This window comes from Quercus robur, chromosome 9 (assembly GCF_932294415.1).
Source record: "Quercus robur chromosome 9, dhQueRobu3.1, whole genome shotgun sequence".
Lineage (NCBI taxonomy): Eukaryota > Viridiplantae > Streptophyta > Magnoliopsida > Fagales > Fagaceae > Quercus > Quercus robur.
The window spans coordinates 41,553,329-41,577,766 of record NC_065542.1 but is presented as its reverse complement, the minus strand read 5'-3'; positions in this window follow the sequence as shown (position 1 = coordinate 41,577,766).

Sequence of the window (24,438 nt, the reverse complement as noted above, 5' to 3'; positions counted from 1 at the left end):
GGTCTTGTTGGAGAGGAGAATCAAGGAAGTGAAGGACGAGAGCAAACGGTGGGCTGAGGCAGTTGCTAAGGCCAATGAAGGGGCAAAAGAGCTACAAAATCAAATTGAAGAGTTGAAGACTGATGTTGTGGAGAAGGACACTCGTCTTGATCACTTACAAAGAAGAATGACGAGTTGAGTGATCTTCTCAAGAAGGCCAAGGAAGACGCAGTTATAGAGTTTAAGGCATCCAAGTAGTTTACGAACCTACTGGATACCAACTATGCAGCTGGGTTTGAGGACTTCAGGTTAGACATCGTGGAGAACTTCCCCAATATTGACTTTAGTTCTATCAAACTTAATCTTAGTGGTGCTCCTACCAGTTCCCTCCTCCAGACGAGCTCAGAAGATGTTAACATAGAGGATGATGCTACAACCTAGCCACCCCAGGACGACCAGAACACAGACGCCCCTCCAGCCTGAAGATGATCTTCTAATATTTTGATTATGCTTTTACTTTTTTGTTTGGTTTTTAATCTTAAGACTTGTTGTAATTTTATATTAATCTCGTCCATATCTTTCAGACAAGTTATCAATAAGTTTTACTTTTCAAGGGTATTTGGACGTTGGTCATCCACCTTTAAAACAATTGCTTTACTTGTTTTTCTGTTATAACATGGACGAAAGTTATTTGTGGTTTCGTTTTAAATTTCTACTTGTCCATGAAAGTAATACCTTATAAACTTTTAAGATATAACTCGTCTTGGTGAAATACTTGTCTTGGTGAAATAATAATTACCAGCATCACTCGTCTTGAGACATTGCTATTTTTTCATTTCCAATGCAAATAAGACAACCTTGCATACATCCATAAACTAGATTGCTTTAAAATGCTTTAGTTTATAAGTCAAAACATCTTGCCTTTGCATTTATCCATCCATGTGTAGACATGTACTATGTTTCATCCTGTCTGTTTCAGGGACGAACATTTTGTGGATGTGCCATTATCCGTCCATGTGTGGACGTACTATGTTTCATCCTCTGTTTCAGGGATGAACATTTTGTGGACGTGCAATTTCTTGGGGAAAGTTTTCTTGTCTATACTTGGACGTGCATACATTTCCCTAGTTTATTGAAGTTATATCTCCGCGTTCGGAGAATTTCCTCGTCTTGGGTTTTTCGGTCTCGTTGTGGGTTAGTTCGAACAAAAATAGCATGGAGATTAGAAATTTACACAACATTTTGCACATAACATAAATATTGTTTACAGATAAGGCATATACATATTAATGCCTTTCTTTTTATTTAATAAGTACAAACTCCATAACTTCGTCCATAATCACAACACAACATAAATAGTAAAGTAGTAGTATCAAACACAAACAGCATTAAACATAAGTAGAACATAAGTAAACAGACAAGGTCCAAGCTCGTCCATAGTCATACTTCGTCCAGACTCACTTTTACTGATAGTACCTTCTTAGGTGCTCCACATTCCAAGGGTGTTCCAATTTCCTCATGTCTAGGGCCTCCAAGTAGTAGGATCCTTGCCTTTTATAGTTGATCACTCTATAGGGTCCTTCCTAATTTGGGCCCAATTTCCCATGAGCTGGGTTTTTGGTTGCCAAAGAGACCTTTCTCAGGACAAGATCTCCTATGTTGAAACGCCTTGGCTTCACCATTGCATCATATTGCCTAGCCATGAGGTTCTTGTACTTTGTTGTCCTGTGTTCTGCATCTGCCCTTACCTTGTCTATTAGATCGAGGTTCAGATGGAGTTGCTCCTCATTGTCCTTATCTTGATACATTATCACCCTGTGATTGGCCATATGTACTTCTGCAGGTATGACTGCTTCGCTTCCATAAGCTAGCTTGAAAGGAGTTTCCCCTGTAGGGGTTCTCACTGTCGTCCTGTACGCCCATAGAACACCAGGCAATTCATCTAGCTATACCCCCTTTGCCCCCTAAAGTCGACTCTTGATGATTTTCAAAAAGGATCGGTTTGCTACTTCAGCTTGGCCATTTACTTGGGGATGAGCGGGTGAGGAATAGTGATTCTATATTCCAAAGTGTGCGCAGAAGTCCCTAAAGAGTGCATTGTCAAATTGTCGTTCGTAATCAGACACCTATACCTTGGGCACTCCAAATCTACACATAATGTTCTTCCACATGAAATTTTTAACATTCTGTTGTGTGATACTTGTTAACGGATCAGCTTCCACCCATTTGGTGAAGTAATCGATGCCCACAACTAGAAACTTCATTTGCCTTGTGCCCAGCGAGAAAGGACCCAAAATGTTTAGTCCCCATTGCGCAAAGGGCCACGGTGCCATCATCGGGGTGAGGTACTCTGATGGTTGTCTGGGGATGTTGCTAAACCGTTGGCATTGGTCGCAAACTTTGACGTATGCCTTAGCATTAGCTTGCATGTTTGGCCAATAATACCCCGCACGGACGACTATGTGGACAAGCGACCTAGATCCTGAGTGATTGCCGCAGGCACCTTCATGAACTTCTCTTAACACGTAGTTTGCCTCATCTGGGGCTAAGCATCTAAGATAAGGTTGAGAAAAACCTCTTTTGTATAGCACCTCATTTATTAGAATGTACCTAGCCGATCTTACCCTTAACTTCCTGGCTTCGTCCTTCTCTTCTGGGAGTCATCCGTCTTTCAAGTATGATACAATCGGGGTCATCCAATTTTCTCTGTTCCCCACTTGTTGTACTTATGGGATATCTATACTTGGCATATACCGAATTTCATCAAATTCATCCATAGTTTCATTTGTTGAGGCTTCCTTTGCTATGGTATCAGCTTCCACGTTCTCCTCCCTAGGGATTTGAACGAAGTCAACTTTTTCAAATCTTTTTATAAGGCGCATCACCCTATTAAGGTATCTCCTCATCCGTTCTTCCTTAGCTTCATATATCCCATTCACTTGTCCCATGATTAACTAAGAATCACCCAGGACGAGTATAGATTTGGCGTCCACAGACTTACCCAATTCTAGCCCTTTGAGAAGGGCTTCATACTCGACTTCATTGTTTGTTGTTTAGTACTGCAAACAAACCATTTGTTTCAGCTTGTCTCCTTCTGGGGATTGTAGGACCACACCAATTCCACTTGCATGCCGTGTAGACGAACCATCCACATGGACGACCCATCTTTTACTGTTTTCGTTCTCATCATGATTTGGGGTAAATTCCGTAATGAAATCTGCTAGAGCTTGAGCTTTTATGGCATGCCTTGATAGATATCTAATGTCAAACTCGCTGAGCTCTATAGCCCGCTGGATCAATCATCCTGCAGCTTCTAGTCTATTCATTGCCTTCTTGAGCGGGTGATCTATCATGACATTAATTACATGTGCTTGGAAATAATGCCTCAGCTTCCTGGAAGCGGTTATCAATGCGAAGGCTAATTTCTCAATTTGTGGATATCGTCCTTCTGCTCCCCTCAATGCCTTACTCATATAATACACAGGCCTTTGCACTTTGTTTTCCTCTCTTATCAATGCTGAACTCACGGCATGTTAAGTTACTGCCAAGTACAAATACAACTCCTCTCCCACCATGGACGGACTCAACAAAGGAGCCATGGAAAGGTAGGCCTTCAGATCTTCGAAAGCTTTCTAACACTTGTTAGTCCATTCAAATGCTTTTTTAAGAATCTTAAAAAATGGCAAACATTTGTCAGTGGTTTTAGAGACAAACCTGTTTAGTGCAGCCACTCATCCAGTGAGGGATTGGATTTCTTTGGTATTTTGCGGAGGTTTCATATCCAATATTCCTTGTATTTTATCAGGATTCGCTTCAATTCCCCTGTGGGAGACCATAAATCCAAGAAACTTCCCTGATGATACTTCGAAAGCACATTTGTTAGGATTCAGCTTCATGTGGTACTGTCTCAATGTGTTAAATGTCTCCTGGAGGTCGTCCAGATGCCTTCCCTCGTCTTGACTTTTCACCAACATGTCATCTACATAGACTTCCACATTCCGCCCGATCTGTGGATGAAACATGTGATTGACTAATCTCTGATATGTTGCCCCTGCATTCTTTAAGCCAAAAGGCATCACCTTATAATAGAATAATCCTTGACTGGTGACAAAGGATGTTTTCTCTTGGTCTGTCTCGTCCATTCTTATCTGATTGTATCCCGAATGGACGAGCTCGGCCATAGATTGAGGTTCTTTTTCATAGAGTTTATGTATAAACAAATCAGAATTCACCCCATTATGGAAAGCCGCCAATAGGAGCTTATCATCTACCTCGTCCACACTCAGGGCTTCTCTGTTGAAACGGGTGATGAACGACCGTAGGCTCTCATTCTTTCCCTGTTCTATGGTCAACAAACTGGACGAGGGACGCTTGTGTCTTTGTCCTCCAATGAAGTTATTAACAAACAACTTGCTCAACTCTTCAAAAGAACTTACCGAATTCGAGGGTATTTTGTTGAACCAAACTCGTGCTAAGCCCTTGAGGATAGTAGGGAAGGCTCTACACATTATTTCGTCGGGAACCCCTTGAAGATGCATGGTGGTCCTAAAGGTGGCAAAGTGATCAAATGGGTCACGTGTTCAATCATACGAATCTAGAGAAGGCAACTTGAACTTTGATGGTAGAGGGTGACCGTTGATGGAAGCCGTAAAGGGGGAATCAGTTCGGTGGACTAAGTCTTCTATTGGATTCGCCCTTCTCATATTATCTTTCATTTCCTCCATGACTTTCTTCATTTGATCCATCTCTTCCTTCAAATGTGGTACCGCTCGTGAAGTGGTACCTCTTAACTGACTTCCAATCTCAGTATTCTCTCTATCATTATGACTCTGCTTTTGTCCTCCTCCTTCACGTTCTTCACGTGCCTACCTCCTTAGATTAATTTCCATTCTTAACTCTTGGTTTTGGTGAGTCAACTCCGCCATTGCGGTTGCCATAGATTGCACATGCTGGACAGATGAAGTCTGCATGACCGGTGCAGATTGGTGATCGCGATGAGGGTTGCTTGAAGCATCTCTGCTTCCCTGATGACCTGGGCTAGTAGCCCTCAATTTGGTCCGTACCATCAACCTTTTGTCACAGAGAAGAAAACTGTAAAACAATCTTCCCACAGACGGCGCCAATTGATAACGATCAAGGAATCAGTTAGTTGAACAACACGGATAGTGATGATGTTGAAGGCCTGAAAGATAAGAAATAAGAGATCAGAGGAGACCGGGGTTGGCCAGTCACAAACCCTTCGATGGTAAAGTTAGCATTTTCTTCTGAAACAAAAAATTCTCCACTTAAAGAGAGATAGTGTCTGGAAAATACTTCCCCTTTTTTGGTCAAAGATTCGTGCCCTTTTATAGGTTTAGGAAAACGGTTATCCGTTGGATAACTTCCCCCATTTTCACGTAGTCCGGAGTGTATAACATGATAACTGCTATAGTAGTTATCTTTTCATATCGAAACCGCTGTTAGGCTCGTCCTAAGCACTGTTGGACGGGAGGTTGTTCATCAGTTAGGAGATCTTGTCCAGAGATCTCTATGGACGACGAACGAGCGGCCAGTTTGTATCCCTTGTGGACTAAGGACGAGTTTTCACTCTCTTCCCTTTCTATGGACGACCTCTATGGATGAATAAGGAGTTGGTCATTTTTAGACACCATCAAACATCATTAATAATCGGAACAAAGCTAGCTACTAATTTAGTCAAAACTACCGAATTAATTAAACCTTACTTAATTATCCATATATTTTGCCGAGTTCAACGTCACGTTAAACTTAAATATATGATGATGTGTGTGTGTGTTTTTTTATTTTTTATTTTATTTATAAATTTTAAAGATGCAAATACGATTATTAAATTATTATTTTTAGCTCTATCCATATTGATGCCTGTTTTTTAAGACATTAATTAAACGTTCACATGTGTTCGATTGATAATGAACATACCTGTTTGCGTGGCAAACTAAATTATTTAATCTAAACAAAACCATTTAAATTATGATCCGAAACATCAAAATCATGCCTACCTTAAAACTTAAGAAATTGCCAATAACCTTGTAAAGTTGTAATTCATTTGAAAACAATTTATTTGCATAATATGAGACGAAAAACTAAAATTTAACTTATTTTCATAAAGATGAAAATTAAATTATTAGAAATAAAGGTGAGGCAAAAGGCAAAAACTAAAAAGGAAAAAATTGTAGCCAAATTCACTTGTATTTCCAAGAAAAACATCTAGAATTCAAATCTCCTTCCTTCGTTAATTAACTATCAAATTATCACCCCAAAAAAAAAAAAAAAATCGAAAACTAAACAACATAAAATAATGATACTTACATAGCTAGAGACAAGGTGAGATTCCGTGATTGTTAGTAGTTACATATTATTATTATTAATAATTTTTCATTATACAGTATATACAATATATAGTTGGCACCGACACGGTTACAACCCGATAATTAGTTTCTCTTAAGGCCTTTTTGTGATGTTCAATTTATAGCCTTATTTCACGCAAAAAAAAAAAAAAAAAAAAAATTTATAGCCTTATTCACACTATCACAATTATTAATTGCATTTTTACCAACTTTATTCTATTTAGGAAAACAAAAACAAATAATAATAATAATATAAAATATAAAAAGACATGTAGTGGGTAAAAAGCAACAAAAAATGTAATATATATTAAAGATTTAAAATAATGAATTCATTGGCTTTCCGTATTCCGTAATGCTTATACGAACCAGCCATTTTCGAGGATGGAGAAGGAAAGATAAATAATAAAAAATAAAGAAAACAAAAACAGAAGATACCATTTACTACAGTCTAACATGGGAACGTCATAGCATTTGGAGAATAGAAATACTTTCACTTTTTCAAACGCTATCGTGTCGGAGCGTCTGTGTGATTTTCAAACTCGGGATATATAGGGGTGTTTGGCAAATCATAAATCATAAAAATAAAGTTTAATTTTCCTACACATGAAAATGCTAATTTTGTTGATTGTGTCCCAGTGTCCTTGGACTCCATGGTGTCATTTTCTTGTATGGATAATTTACTCATTATAATACAGAATAGTAAATATGTGGTGGTCAATGGCTTTCTGCTATCGATGTGTGAATTCTCTCTCCCTCTCTCTGCATTTTCTTTATTTTTTCTTTCACATTTGACTGATCTTGAAGCCTGAACCCCATCATTTAGGAGTTTGTGGCAATGTGCGCAAAGTGTGCAACTAGTGTAGACTTGGGTGATGTGTGTGTGAGTGAGGCATTTTGTTCATTTTTTAGGGGTAGCCGACAACCATTGGTTTTTAAGTTGTGATTGAGCACCCATGTTTAATTTCTTTTATTACCTAATTAACTAAGGATTTTTCTAAGGGTTCCTAAGCTAATTGAGTGGGCAAATGTGTTGAACCAAAAAATGGATTTGAAAATTCAGTTACATGTGGGGAATGTGTTGGTGCACCTCATAATGCATATCCTAAGGATAGTACCTTATTTTGATATCATTACTAATTTTCACTATTTGAGAGTTAACTAAAGCGTTTGGCATATGGAATTTAAAAGAGTCAATTTTGAGATCTAGACAGAGATTTCATTATGTTAGGTTTTAGCTTTTAGTTGGTAAGTCGTGAACAAAACATGCCTTGTAAGTTGTTCTAGTTAGTGGCGGAGCCAGGAAATTTTCTCAGGGGCTAATAAATACATTTTTGTGTAATTTTTAGATTTATTACCAAATGTAAAAGAAAATTAATGGAAAATTTCAAAAGCTAGGGGGGGCCATGGCCCCCCTTAGCATTGTGGACACAACGGGAGGGAGTTATCACCTAGTTTTTGTAATGATCTAAGAACCATATATATAGCATCCTCTCGAGGAATGACCTTTAATTTTTTATCTTACCACTAGAGATATGGGTTCGGAGTTTAGGTACAGTTTTGGGAAGGTGTTAGGCACCCAAAACCGTCTAACCGTAGGGCTGACTTCCTCTCATTGTGTCTTATGTCTTAACCCTTTTAAAGGCAGACTCAATATTGCATTCTAACTCACACACACACTAGCATACATCTAAGCATACAACATGGCATCAATTATCCCAGAAAGACCTAATCATTCATCTATCATGGCATATGCTAACATACATCTAGCATACATGTCACATCATCCTAGCATTCATCTTGCATGGTGTAACATAAACCCTAGCATATTACTATCATACATGTCATCCACCTAACATTCATCTAACACCATGTTGTCATATCATATTCAAGGCAAAAACATAAGTAATAAACAAAACATGGCATCATCAAGAGATCATTGAAAACATTAAGAACACAACATACTTATTCATTATATCATGTTCATTAATTCTAAACAAGATTACAAACAAAATGCATGTACATATGAATACATGACTTACCATACTTACTTTGCTACATCTCAGCATCCATGGCATTAATGCATGAACATGTGAATTCGTGTTCATGGCATCAAAACAAGAAAACACAAGATAAACCTTAATTTAAACATGTGGAAAGCAAACAAACAACAAACATGTGAAATAGAAGCTCAAATATATATATATATATATATATATATATATATATAAGGATTTCAAATAGAAGCATTACATGTGAAAAAAGAAACAGAATTAGAAAAACTAGGGTTAGGGTTTTTGGGCAGGATCATGTGCACGCATGAACAAGCCTACGTGTGCAGGTAGGATTATGTGCATGTGGGTTCAGCCCAGAAACCCTAGCAACAAAACAAATAGAGCAAGGCTTCAAAATGATAAATCTAACGTCCTAACATACTTTAAAACATAAAAACTACAAAAACCTAAACTACGTAGACATATTAAAACACATAATAAGAAAAACTAAAGCAAACAGATACAGAAAGATTAAAGCATAAAAAGAAAAAGAAAGTTTAGACTAATACCTTGTTGAGGCCAATTTTGGTAAAAAAAAAAGAAAAAAAAAAAGGCCCAATGGCAAGAAGAAGCCTAAAAATATAAAAGGGGTGAAGAAAGAAGAATTAGCAAAGTAAGAAAAAAAAACCATTAGACCCAAATGGCAGGAATAATGGTACATAGACCCATAAAATAGTAAAAGGGCCCCAAAGAAAGCAAATGGGCCCAAGGGAGCCCTAAAGAAGGAAGTAATAAGCCCATGAGAATCACAAGAAATAGAAAGCAAGCACAGATGGGCCAAAGAAGCCCAAAGAAAGGAGTTAGTAAATGGGATTGGTTCAAAAGCCAATAAACACAAAAATAAAGGATATGGTAATTGAGTCGGGGAAGACTAAAAGATTTAGCAAAAGCCTATAGGAATGTAAGAAGTAGGAAAGAATGAGATAGGCTAGGGATGCCCCAAGGAATGAAACGAGCCGAGGATGCTCAAAAGAATGAAATGGGCCAAGGATGCCCAAAGGAATAGAATGGGGTGAGGAAGCCCAAGATGATATGAGAACTGACCTAGCAGAAATGCTGGGTAACGTAAATTGAGGGAAGGAATAATACATGGCAAGCCCAGAAGAAGCCCGAAAAATTCAAGTTAAATGATATCATGGCAGAAATAATGCAGTGGTGTGGCAAGAATACCAGTTAGCCCATATACCGAAAGTAAGAGGAGACAGAGACAGAAGAAGCCAGCAAATTCAAGTTAAACAATATCATGGCAAAAATAATGCAGTGGTGTGGCAAGAATACCAGTTAGCCCACAAACTGAAAGTAAGAGGAGATAAGGACTGAATTAAAGAAGAAAAGGCCTATGTCCAAGCAATACCCATCCTAAAGAAGAAACGAGATGTGAAGAATGAAGACCCAATGACTCACCCACGCCATAAAAGGTTAAACAAGCAACAAAACACGTAGCAATACCAGATAAACCCACAAGCAATAGCAAACGCATGAACAATAGACAAGCAATGGACTCATATGAGAGTGGAGCACGCATAAGACTCAGGCACCATTGACTTGTACCTAGCCAATACAGGAGTGGGCCTTGGATCAGAGATAAAAGAAGGTATGGTTTGGTAGTGGGGATAAGTGGTAAGCCTATTCTAGGGTTCCCGCTCAAGCTCTTTTGGGGAAAATATCCTACTGGGATGACATACCACCTAAAAGAGGCAAAGATGAGTTGGAATCACTAGATGTATGCTATAGGAGTTAGTAAGAGAGAAGCCCAGCTCTTATTCGGATTGGAATACCACGGGAAGCAAGAAAACAAAACAAAACTACTTTTTTCTGGGAATGAAGCGTTGCACGACCTGCATAGGGTAGTGGTGGTGGTTGGGTAGTGGTGTGCTATCGCAGACAACCAAAAATAAAACCTATACTCCTAAAAATATATGTAGTAGTGCGAGTAAGGATTGTTCCCACGGAGAGTATCTAGCCTAGTTTTATGCTACGTGAACAAGGATAGGGGGGGTGTTTGAGTATAATGAAAACAATTTTAAGAAAAACAATTAAGGAACAATTCAAATTAAAATATCGAAATCAATCAAGAGAACAAACCTTGGTCTAAGTCAACATCCACCATCGGAATTTTATAATTGATCATGCAAGTATATATCAATTCACACTTTGAATATTCACCGTTGGAACTATTTTCCTATCTCTCCTTAGTCGTAGTTAATTAGAAAACAAACGATTTAATTAACCCTAACTACTAAACAACCCAAGACAAGCACTAAATGTTTAATCTAGTAGCAGCCTTAAGAACAAGAGAGATCGATGAAACTAAACAACACAAACACAAGCGGCTGTATTTAATTTAGTCGAGCATTCTTCCGAAGATCTAATAATTTCTGATGCAGCAAATTATTAAATCTTGATTGCTTCACAAGTTAGAGAGATCAAACAATTACAGATTTGATATCTAACCTAGCAGTAGATTGCAACGAACAATAAACTAGTAGGCCTCCTAGTAATTAAACGAGACAATCATGAAAAAAGGCACAGAAGAACATCCAATATTCAAAGTATAAATCGAATAATAAAAATAAATTAGATCTCACAGTTTTATTGATTCCGAGACTTCAATTTCCTTCGACCAAGTATAAAAGTTTAGCTAAGTAGGGCCTTGATGAAAACTCAAAGGAAAAAAATCAGAGAAGAGGGGAGAGAGAGGCATGTGTGTGTGTAATTCTGATTTCTCCTCCCACTTTTACACATTAATTCCCCCTTTCCCAAGCCTACAAAATCTCCTAAAAATATTCTTAATAATAATATCCAAATCTAACTAATTAAGGAAAAATATTAAAAATAAAACAAAGTCCTAATATAACTAGGAAAGTGGTTTTTTTTTCAGCTAGAAATTTCGTGCATCAGATCTGGAGGCTTCCAAAAATAAACCACATCAGATACGCGTATTAGAATTTCAGGCAAAGGAACATTCCAGAACATCAGCAGTGCAGGTGCAGCAACTTCAAGCCCAATTTTGACCTTGATACATCCCGTATCTCTCAAAACTCAGAACATGAAAGTTGTAGAGCTTTGTCTTGGCATTCCATTGCATCTTGAATCATCTCAATTGGAGCTTGGATGAGAGAGTTATGCACAAATTACGAAGTAATGTCAAAGCTGTCCAGAATTGCCCAATTAACTATGTTTTGCACTTAACGCCTCCATTTGCATCCTAAATCAAAATATAAGAATAATGAGTACATTTAGGCACAAAATAAATATAAAATCTAAACATTAAGGGAGAAAAATATGACATTTTGTATTCTTATCAGGTAGCCAGCAAACCAATGGGCAATTCGAGAAGGACACCCACAACAAGCCAAAAGTGGTTGAGGGGTAAAGTGGTAAATCTTATCACAACAAGTAGTATGAAAAAGGCCTCAGTCATGCATAGTAAACAAAAACAGGGAGGAACAATAGGAAACAGAGAAAAACAAAGAAATAGAAAACAAAGAAAATAGAGAAGATAAAAAATAATAATAATAATAAGAGAGTAGAAAGTGAAGTGAGAAAACAAGAATGTGAGGAGTGATAGAGCATGCTGGTAGGCTACTCATTTCTCTTCCTCTCAATAGCCTACTCTCTAGCAAGTTAAGAATTTGAGATTAAGCCACTTAGGCCCATTTTCCAAAGTAGACAATTTCTATGGTAGAATTTCCCTGTGAGGTTACCTAGATTGGAAATTGGTTCCCTTCTTGGACTTAAATCTACCAAGGAGACAAGTTTAGCAAATTGACCCCTTTCTTCTTTTATCATAATTGTTCAAGTGCTAACGTTATTTTTCTTGTTACTGATTTATTTCTACCATACTCATATTATCGTATTTTCCTATTGCAAAATCATTTAGACATTATCTTTGGTACTTTAGTTAGAATATTTTAACTATCCTACTATATTATGTTTCTCCTACCATAATGTTTTTATGACAGCATTCCCTGTCGTGAGCACATGACCAAGATCTTTGTTAGGGGTCCTAACTTGCGCACAAGCTAGCTTAAGGTGAGTTTCAATTAAGCCAATCTCAACTCTCCTACCTCGGAATTATTGGGCCACAATACGGCAGAAGCAACCTAGCCTAGGATACAACAACAACAACCAAAAAAAAATAATAATAATAAAGGCACACCACATACCTCAAACACAAAAGCTCTTCAAGCTTGATTTTTTACTATTTGCCTCAGTCAAATCTATTCACGATCAATAAGAAATGTGATTAGTAATCTTAAATTTAAAGATCAAGGACAGAAAAAGCCCTAATAAAAAAAAAATTGACTTAAGGATGTTTTTGTGAAAAACTCTCTCTTTGATTCACTATTTCTAGTGAATCTTAGTGTTTTCCCTTAGGATTTCTGTTTGTTTTGAAAAGGAAACATGTATGGCTATTTATATTGAGAAAATAGGAGTTTTGATTGACTCTCAGATGATGTGGGATTCGTTCCAAAAACCTTAGCATTAATGTAAAAAACTTGCAAATTGGAGGATTTGTTTCTAGAACCTTACGTGCGAGCGCAGGATTGTGCTTGTGTGTGCATGCGTCATGGCTGCGCGCACAGGCTGATTCCTACGTGCGCATGCCAAGGGCTTCCTTGACCTTATTTTTCTAAAAATATATATTTTTCTCTTTAAAAATTACATTTTTCATTTTCACATTTCTCAAGTCAATTTATCATTTGATTAGGCCCTAAACCAACCTTGGGTCTTAGAATTTCAGCATTATTGGGGAACAAGGGCTCGAGTCGTAAGGAGTACAAAATGCATTGTCTACAAGCACCCCCTAGCTCCGCTTATGGTTCTAGTGGTTTATTTTTGAAGGCAATATGCTAGATTTCACATTTTATTGTCAAATTTCTATAATTTTGACAGCTAGTTGATTGATTGAAGGTGTTGATACCCCCCGGTTTGCGTGGAATGGAAGCGATGGTTTCAACCACCCTACCTGACAACATGTGATGTGTGCGTGTATGTTTGTGTGTGTGTGTGTGTGGATGATAATAGAGAAGGCAACAAGGGCCTCCCCTTCCTTCCTTCCTTCTCTATAAGAGAGGTGATTATGTACAAGTGCATGCTGAGTACGTGAACCCAATATGTGCACTATATGTTGGAATTATTAGTAATTCGTATTAATTATGGAGTTGCAACTAATCATTGGAATTTCTAAAGTGTGATTGGTCTCCTATATTTAATTGATTTTATTACCAAGCTTAGGTTAAGGTTTTATTTTTTTATTTTTTATTTAAATAATACTAATTTTATACTAGAATCATAGATTTGGAAGCTTGGTTACGTGTGGGAAAGGTATTAGGCACACACGACACCTATCACATGACAAATCTTTATTTTGATTTATTCCTAAATTTTGATGATCGGTAGATAAAAGAAAACTGTTGGCATATGCTTTCAAGGCTAATTGTTTTTAGGTTTTAAAAATGTTTCTTGAAAGGTGTGTGACATTCATCAATATTTTAATATTTTGCAGGATGACTAGAATCTTTACCAAATTCTTGGGCTAAATGCGTCACATCGCACATAATATAATCCTAGCCAAACTTTCACAGTGAAAATTTTGTAACATTTCGTTTTAGTGAATTTCCACAGAGACTTATGTAGAGTTTTGTGTTGGGTGCACCAGCAAGGTTTTATGTCTTTGGGTACGACATGTATCGGTGTGCTTGGTCCTCAGTGCATAAGCATTTACCAAATACCCGATCACATGATGTGCATTGTATATGAGACCTCATGTCACTAGCTGGCATTGATGAGGGCAATCATAAACATAAGCTTATTATGCATACAATAGAACATGGACACGTCTACAATATAATACTGGAACGCATGCCCACATCCAAAGGTTAGTAAACTGTATCATTAAAATCAATCATCCAAAGTGAATAATTCACCTTTGTGTTTAATATACATCACACAACCTATAGAAACTAGAAGACTAGTAAGCATGAATTACTAATTGAAAAGAGAGAGTTGCAAACAAATGGTGGACCTCATGGAGGGAAAAAATCCCTAGGTTTAGATCATTTGTCATTGCTTACCTCTTGAAATCCCATTTAGATGCTCCATCATCACATGTGTAAGAGCATTAGGTCAAGGCCCAGCTCATTAGCCTTCGTATGGTTAAGAGGTTGGGGCCTAGTATCAGGTCGGGGCCCAGCCCATTAGCCTTTGTATGGTTATAAGGTTGGGACCCAATGTCAGGTCGGCACCAGCCCATTAGCACTCGATGGGCCGAAGACCAAATCTAACCCAAACAAATGAGAATGATAGTGCCTTGGGGGAAATCGCCTATTGAGCACCGTCTAGCGTCAAGTGTAAGTTTCAAGAGAATCCTCAAAAGGTCCTGCCTGATCAAGAATCTTGAACAGAAGTGGGGTCCATGTGAGAAGATGGATGAAACATCATCATTCGGACCCCACTAGGAAGGCATTATAAAAGGGAAAGTGAGCTAGAGAATGGGGGAGAGCATTTTTTGGGGAGAGATACACGAGAGAAGAGTGCAGATCGACCAAGGAAGGAGAGAAGGTTTCAACTCAATACAACTTGGGCCTTCTTAGAAAGCATACACACAAGGGAAAATAGGATAGAGTGGGCTTAAGAATCTTCCCTAGGGCTTTTGAGTTGGCTCTAGGAGGTTTTCTCATTGTAGGAAATTCCATACCCATCAAACCAAATAAATTGGGAGTCTAACCCGAAAATCATCGAGCATTTTGGACGCAACCACCATAACATGGAAACACCAAACTTGGAAATTGGTTAGATTTGAAATGTGACTTTAGGCTGGGCCCATAATTCATTAGATTGGATTAAGGACTTATATAAGCTAACTTACGAAAAGATGCCCCTTAGGTGGGTCATTAGATTCCATGTAAACATATATGCTTAAGTCCACATGGAATCTTACCCATAGGCCACAAACAAACACACAAGAAAAAATATTTATATTTTGATTTTTATATTTGGAAAGTAAAAATGGCCTTTTGTTAAAGGTCTTTTTGAAAAAGTGAGACTTTTGTCAAAGGACTTTTGTTTTTAGAAAAATCATTTATGCTCATATTTATTCATGTATCCATATATTACCATGTATATGCATGTGTGAGTTTGTGTTCATCTATCTAGTCAATGACATGGAGGGTTCCAGTTAGTTTAACTAGTAAAGTCTTTGATGGTTGAATAGGAGATCTAGGGTTCAACCCATGCCTATACTAAAAATCGATTGGTGTCTTGGTCTAATGATAAAAAGCTATCATTGGAAGTGGGCGTCATAGGTTAAAATTCTCTATAAAAAAGATCTAGTCAATGACATAATCACCATGATATCATCCAAATATATGGCATCATCAATGGACAAATACATCAAACCTATGATCTCATCAATCTAAGCATTATCACATTAAGCATAACCACATTAATCATATGATCTTATCTTATCTTTGAATGTAACATTTAATCCTCTTGTGATATTTTTCATGTGTAAATCATTAAAACATATGTTATATAATAAAAGTTGAGTCTTAAAAGACATGAATGCACTAAATGGCTATTTTCTCCCTATGCGAGTGTCTATATTCATTAAGCATTAAGATAGTTTACCTTATATCAAACTCTATTACCATTTTAGTTTACTCAGAACTCTATTACCTAAGTTTTAGGAAATCTAAAATTCTATTAACAAAAGTACAAATAGTTTACTCTATGTTTCCGAAATTTTTTAAAGAAATTTTAAATTTTAAGTCAATTAAAATTCTATTGTGAAAAGCTACAAGTAATTTATAAGGAAATTTACCTTTATTTTTATTATATATCATAATTTTATATGTATGTATTACAAATCATATTATAATAATTATTTTTTCGTATGATTCATTAAGATAATGAGTAAGACTTAAGTACAGTACTTAGGTATTATTTCTTAGGTTTTCATTTTAAGATTTTGCTATGTAGATTTTTTCTCATGAGATGAAAGTATGTTTTTTTAATTAAGTAGCCACATGACTGAATCTTAAAAATGGAGCCTAAAGAACAGCATTTAAGATACTATACTTAAATTTTGTCCTAAGATAATTTATTTTTGGTCAAGCATTGTTAAAATGTTAAGCGGCTCACTAACTATTAATGTAGTGTCTATTCATTTATTTATAATTTTTTAATTAATTAGTTTATTACAAATACATACAAGTTCCGGTATCAATTAAAATAAATGAGTTGCGTAGGTAATAATACGTGTACATATTCAAAATTGCATTTTCACATAACATGAAATCATTATGGGGTTTGTGCTACCTTAAAAAAACCTAGCGGTTAAGTATCACATAATTAACGGTTTACATATAAAAGAATATATACTACAAAGGGTTAAGTCTTACACTAAACCTCCAAAGTAGTTCCGTAATGTTAGGAGAAACAATAGGTAATTTCGTATATTTTTTTCCCCTAATATAAAAGAGGACTTAAGCTAGGGCTCTAGTCTTCACTCAAAAAAAAAGTCTATCTCCATCGTCAGTTCTTCACCACACAAGAACACAGGTTTAAAGATAAGAGAAGTCACAAAAAGCCTGTTTAGTAAGGTTACAAGCCACAAAATGTATATTTTCACAGCTGATAATGTATATATAATAGACCGATTCCAGCAAGAAGAAAGATTGAGGAATGGCATCATGTCACTATAAGTATCCCTTTCCACAGTCCAGAAGACTTCAAACATGTGAGTGTCAAGAGGATTTTTTTTAGGGGCGATAGGATATTCGCCGCACCACATTCGAGTCCATTTAGTACAGTTATTCCTCCACAATAAAAATATAATTATAAAAAATTTTCTGGTTTCTGTTGGAGTTTGTAATGATTGTCAAATCTAAGAGACCATCTAAATATTATGTGGCAAACCCTTTTAATTAAAAGCTTTGGAAGTACTAAAATAGAAACGAAGGGTCAAGGTTCGATGTAGTGCCTATTGGCTACAACTTTTACTTCTTATTTTTTCTTATTTTTTTCTTTCTTTCTTAGGTTTAAAATTTTTAGACCGTAGCTGTAAGTTGTGATCATCATTATATTCTCAAGATCAGAAAAATTGATTAATTAAATAAATAAAGTAGGTAACTAATGGAGTATATTCTCTTAGAAAAAAAAGTTGTAAAAAAAATTAAAATTAAAATTATGAGCTTCTGAGGCAGGGGCACATTGTGGGAATTACAGGGCAAACAAATCATGACATTTATGTTAGTGCCATGAAAGTGGCCCAATTCTAAAGGCAAATAAAATTGCTCAAAAAAAAAAAAAAATCACCTTTTTCCACCACCCCCACCATGATAGTTACACCCATGTGCTTTAAAAACAATTTTGGTATTCGAAGAAGTCCAATCTCAAGGGCCATGGTTTAAAGTAGAGTTTCTGAGATCTTTCTTATCATCCATTCTTCATCTTCAATCAACAAAACCTACAGTGAAAAGTTCTTTTTTCACCATAAAAAAATCTATAAGTTGAACATAGGGTTGTGTATTTGAGCTTCTTTGAAACTCTTAAATGGCTGTCTACTTGTCTAGTCCATTGCTTAGTGGGGAACACAAATGAAAAGACAATCCAATACAGGCACACACACCAACTACCATTAACTGAAAATAGCCTACCTCTTTGCTTCCTTGAACAAACAAAATTGGCATTTTAGAACTAATTTTGCGGTTTCTTGAAGTCCCTAGTTGGGTTTTGTCTCCAGGAAATATCATGGTACAATGGATTGTGCTTTGCTTCTAAATACATGGTCCAAATGAGTAGGTTAATGTTGTAACATGAATAGGGCAAATACATTGAATCAACCTCCAAAAGTTGTGAGGCGTCTTCTAATTTATTTTAAATGCCTGATCAAGTATCAAAGAAAATCTCATGGAAGAGGGGACCAATTCAGGTGATCTATGGTTAATGTGTTTGTTCAAAAACCATTTTATATTACATTTATCTCTTAATTATGATTACAGGTACTCGAGATGGATCTTAAGATGCTTCAATTTGCTCGAAGTGGTTATCAGACTTCGTGGACTAGGATATGGGGTTTAGAAACAACTAACTTACTAGGACTCCTTGAGAAATGCATAAGTTAACAATAGGTAGGAGAATCCCTAAGTGACTAAGGGCTTGTTTGGTAAGCGATTCCAAACACTGAAAACTGTGGGCAAAAAAAGAAAAAAGAAAAAAGAAAAACATGTTTGGTAGGAAATTTCATTTAGAAGTGTTTGAGTTGCATTTTTTTTTTTTAAATTTTTTATTTTAGGGTGTTTGAACATTGTATTTAGAGAACTCATCCATACCAATTTTAGTTTTCAAGTAACATTGCTTAATGGCATTTTTGTAAGAACAAAATTTAGATACAATACTTTTGGCACTGTTCTTTAAGTTCACATTTTGAAATTCAGCTATGTGACTACTTAACTAAAAAATAAATTTCCATTCCATGAGAAAAAATCCGCGTGGCAGAATTTTAAAAGGGAACCTAAGGAATAATACATAAGTACTATATTTAAGTCTTGTCATTTTTGTAAATATGTTAAAAACTGTAGGCCCTTTTTGGACTCGGCTTCCATCTCTCTCTCTCTCACGCCCCCGCCTCCTCCTTTTTCCCATTCTTTTCCTCCCACTACTTTCATGCCTAATGGAACCTTCCCTCAGAAATCTCATGCAAAGTCCATCTTCACACAATCACACTAAAATATCTTAATCCTACCATTTTTCTCATCTGGGTTGTGGGAGTTTTTGCATTTTTCAGATTTAATGAATTCCTTAAGAAAAAAGTGAAAGAGCAGAGGAGAAAAGAAAAGAGAGAATGAGTAGAGGAGAAAGTTTGTGAAGTCTGAAGAGAAGTAATGGTAAATTGAGGGAATTTTCTCTCTTTAAATAAAATAATCATACTTTTACTGTACAACCCAGTGACTCATCAGTATTTATTAAAAAAAAAAAAAAATACACATATTAAACACACAATTATGTTTTTATACATTTTAAAATATGTTATTTAAAACATGATACCGAACACATTTTTTGCATTTTGAGCACTTTAAACACGTGTTCTCACAACATTTTTTTTACCACAATTTTCACATTATTTTGAGTAACAATACTTAAAATACACTACCAAACAGTCTCTAAGTTCCTAATCGAATAAATTCAACTACTTGACTAAGTTATTGTGCCTTATCAAAGTGAACTGGATCGAAGTGAATCATCTTGAAATTAAAATGCTTGAAGTAATTCATCTCAAATTGAACTAAACTACTGTTGATCATCTCGATGGAAAGTAAATTGTAGGAAATTAAAAGATTCAAGCCTACTAGATTGCACTAGCACTAAATTGCTTTGAACTTAACAGTAAATTAGATCAAACTACAAAAATAATAAAAAATAAAAAAACCTATTGATTGCATCAAAATAATTGGTAGTTGATTGAAATAACAATACGTGTACAAGGAAACATAAACTTACAAGCATACGATCATCTACAGACTTAGAGGACTACTTGATAACAAACTACTTCATAAGAATCTAAACTAACAATGTAGGATAGAATCTCTAAATTAATTTTTGTAATTTATTAATTTTGGTATATTTTTATGTAATTCTCGTTATTTTAGGTTTAGAGTATATATTTCCTTGTTTTTATGTGCTTTTAATGTTGTTAGTCAAATTAGTGTTCTAGGGTTTTTCCTAGTTGCTCTAGGTTTTCTAGCTACTCTAGATTTTCTAGCTACTATTTAAACGCACTGTAGCCTCTAATGTAATTTAATTTTCAGATTAATAAAATTCAGACTTTGTTTATTTCTTTTTCTAGTGAATACTAAAATATTATCACTTTGTAGATTCAAGAAACTCCTTGTAAATTTGAGGTTTACTACCATGAACTAACAGTTTAGTTCATGTTCCATCAAAAAAAACATCGTGTGTGTATTCTTTTGACTTCCACGACATCAACTAATGATCTTAAAAGTACTCTATTTGTCCTGATATGTGTTCTAATATGTTCGCCATGCCTTTTATTAATTGAATGATGCCTCTATTTATACTTAAGCCTTTGACAATTACTTCTTGGTTCTCATGCCACGTGTTGTCTCTTGGTACGTCCCCCTCACCAAATGTCCCATGTTGGTCCTCATTTTCTTTTAACCATTTAAGGCAACTGCACACATCTTTCCTTGATCTTGCGCCGGGTGTTCCTTTACTAACTGTTTTAGGGGATTAGGACCCAGTGCACTGGGTGCAATTCACCATTTCCACTCACAAATTTTTTTCACTTTTTACCTTTCTAACTTTCACTCTTTACTTCTTTAAAATTTTTCTTAACTTTTTTGAATCAATGGTTGAGATTGAAAGTTCCTTTTTTCAACTATCAATTTCAATCATTCAAAGGAATTGCATCAGGTGCAATACCCAATGTATTGCATCTGATCTCAATCCCTGTTTTAGGAGTACTGCTATAGTAATTGCTGCTGCTCACATGCATCCTTCATGCTTTCTAAGAGCCTCCACATTGGTGAGCTATTTTTTTTAGTTTTTTGGCAAAAAGTTACTTTATCTATTTTACATTCTCACTTTACAAAATATCCAACATCAGTGGTTCTATTTTTTTACCTATTCATTTAAATATTATTTCTTTATTATTTTTTTATTTTTTCTTTCACATCTCTCTCTCTCTCTCTCTCTCTCTCTCTCTCTCGTCTGAAATTCCGAAGAACAACAAGCAAACCCAAAACCCCAGCCACCCACTGCCACCTCCACTATCCATAGGCTACCATTACCACAACCCAAATCCACCAAATTTGCAACATAATCATCTCAAAAACCAACCAAAATCACACATAAAAACAACCAAAATTCATCAAACCCACAAATTTAACAACCCACCACCACCACCACAAACTCACCTCAACAACCACCACCCACAACTCTGATTTAAAAATAAAAAATAAAATAAAAAACCCACCACCACTAGGCTTGGGTCACCGATGACTTGGGGCTTGTGTCGGCAATGGCTTGGGGCTTGGGTCGGTAACGGCTTGGTGGGCAGGGACTGATGAGTGGCGAGGAGTAAGAGGAAGAAAGAAATAAAAAATGAAGGGGGAGAAAGAAAGGGGCTAGATTCAGTGAAGAAGAAAGGTGAAGTAGAAAGAAAAAATAAAGAAAAAATGACTGGAGGAAAGAAAAAAAAAATGAAAGGGAGAAGTGCTGTGTTTGAGTTTGGTATATATATATATATTATTTTTTTTTTTCCTTTAAGCTATAGTGCACATCCATCTTTGGCTGTGCATTGTAGCTAAGAAGCCAAAATTTTTGGCTATAGCTCAACCATTGTAGCTCCACTGCTGTAGCTCTACTTTTGCCTTTGAGCTAGGCCTATCCACGAGTCGGTCCAGGTCGGGTTTGTGCCTAACCCGGAACTAACTCGACCAAATCGGGTGGTCAATATTTCAACCAGTCACCAATCAGAGTAGTTGATTGAAACGGGCGGGTTGAAGCTTCCACGGCTGTCAGGCGGATCGGTCGGAGTTGATTCTCTGGAAAATGGCAAGAATTCGGCCAAGAAAAGATGAAAAAAGCAAAACTCTGGAGAGAAAATTTTGAAAAAAAGTTAGAAATCCGGCCAAATCTCACTAGGTCCAGCAAGATCTCGGCCATTTTCGACAAGAACTTGGCTAGATCTAGTGAAATCTCATCAGATCTAGCCTAAATCTTCCTGAAAAAATTCAAAAATCTTGCCAGATCTACACTTTATCGTCGGAAAAATAAATAGGTCGATCGGATCGGGTTCCTTGGATTTGAGAGGAGAAGATCAGAAATTCAACTGGTTCAGCTCGGATTTTGGAGAATAAAATCTGTCGCCGACCGTCGGAGCAATTGGTTTGGTCAGCGACGGGTTGGGTTCGGTCGATGGTAGCGGGTGGGTCGGTTCCCGCAGGTCCTTGGACAGCCCTACTTTGAGTTATATTGTTTTTTTTTTTTTTTTTTTTTTTTTTTTTTTTTTTGTAGCACTACTAATACTAATGCTCTAAGTGAATTTCCTCAAGATAACTATTTTTACAAAAGCTAAAATGTAAAACTGGCCCTCTAAGTTTCACCTTTTGTCATTTCAGTCCTTTAAGGTTCAGTTTTGTCATTTAAGTCCTTTAAGTTTTAATTTTTGTCAATACAATCCTCCTTTAGTCTTCTGTTAAATCCTCCTGTTAGCAGCTATTAGTCTCCTTGCAAAAAAAAGAAAAAGAAAAAAAAAAAAAGTCTTCTTGCAAGTTGGAACAGAAAAAATCAATGGTGTCAACTATTCGGTCTGTAGAATCTCGTGGAGCCGTCGACATAGCGAAGGTTGGCAAGTCAAAATCTTTTTGTTGAAACAAACAATTTTTGTATCTCACTAAAACCAACGAAAACAGCTCAACAGTTTCTATTCTGTAGTGTTTCATTTTTTTTTTTTTTTGGTTGAGAAGATAGTGTTTTCATTTAAGCCAATTAAAGAAAACAATCTCCAGTGGTGGTCATCTAAGTGCGTCTTTCAACAAGTTCCATTATCTTAATTCCTTTTTCTTTTTTCTTCTCTAACATGCCAACAAGTTTTTGTACTTATAGATAATTTTTCTGTTTCTTACTGTCGATTTTTTTTTTTTTTGCAAGGAGGCTAATGCTACTAACGGGGGACTTAGCAGAAGACTAATGGAAATCTGTATTGACAAAAATTAAAACTTAAAGGACTGAAATGACAAAAGGTAAAACTTAGAGAGTCAGTTTTGCATTTTAGCTTTTTACAAATCTTTTAATGGATTACTGCCACCTATCTCTCTTTTTGGGGCTCTAATCCACTGTTATGCTTCTAATGACATGGCCATTATGTTGTCATCATTTTCCATATGGCCCACTCTTCTCCTGCAAATGTGTACTTTTGATAAATTTATTAATATTTAGTCCAACATGATGAAAAATTCTGGTGCCACAACTTTGTGTGCAACTCGCCCATGTGGCGAGTTATGGTTGGTGGAGGGGTGACCCACCATCACCTCTTCACCAACCACAACTCGCCACATGGACGAGTTGTGCACAAAATTGTGGCACCAGAATCACTCCAACATAATGGACCACTAACACACTGTGCTTCGGTCAGAAGACCCAGAAGTTTTGAGCAATAGAACAACATGATCATGGTGGCCCCGATACCATTTTCATGTTTTAGTCTGCAAATAAGGCTGAGCTTCTCCGAATGCGACCTGGGCTAAAGATGGCTGATAAAAAGCAATGTTGATTAGCAATAATTGTAAGATCAACTATGCATAATTCATATTAAAAATAATAATTAAAAACAACAGAGTACAACAGATGATGAAGGGGGTCACCATGAATAGGTAATGAAGATTGATGAAGATGCATGTCAGCCCACAAGTGTTTAATTGGTGGTGAGTCTGGTGACTCAGACAATGCGATTAGGGTGGTCCAATGGGATAGTGCGTTAATCCTTTGTACAACTGACGAATTTCAAAAAGTAAATAATTATGTGCATTTCTAATTGTCTATCATAATTTGAATAATTAATATTTTTTTAATAATTCAATAATTACAATAAAGTTAAGGTGATTTGAGTCACAATTTTTATCTCTTTAAGATCAATATATAATAATATAATACTCTTTTTTTTTTTTTTGGTATAATGTTAAGTTCAGATGCTTGTAAAAAACAGTCTTTAACCAATTTGAAGGCCAACTTGATAATTAGATTAATTATGGAAGTCTTAGGTTAAACATATAATCATCAATATCATCCAAATGCGGAAATATAAATAAGACACTATATAATTACCTAGAAAATTAGTGAAACAAAATAGTTCCATAGGAAAAACCTGAGAAGAAAAGGACTTGACCTATCAATTCCTAGGTGAACAAAATCACTATAAGATGGAAGTTTACAAACTAAATAACCATATTCTTGATAAACTTAACTACAGTTACTAAATTGAGCTTTGAGACCCACAAACTTCCTTGATAGAA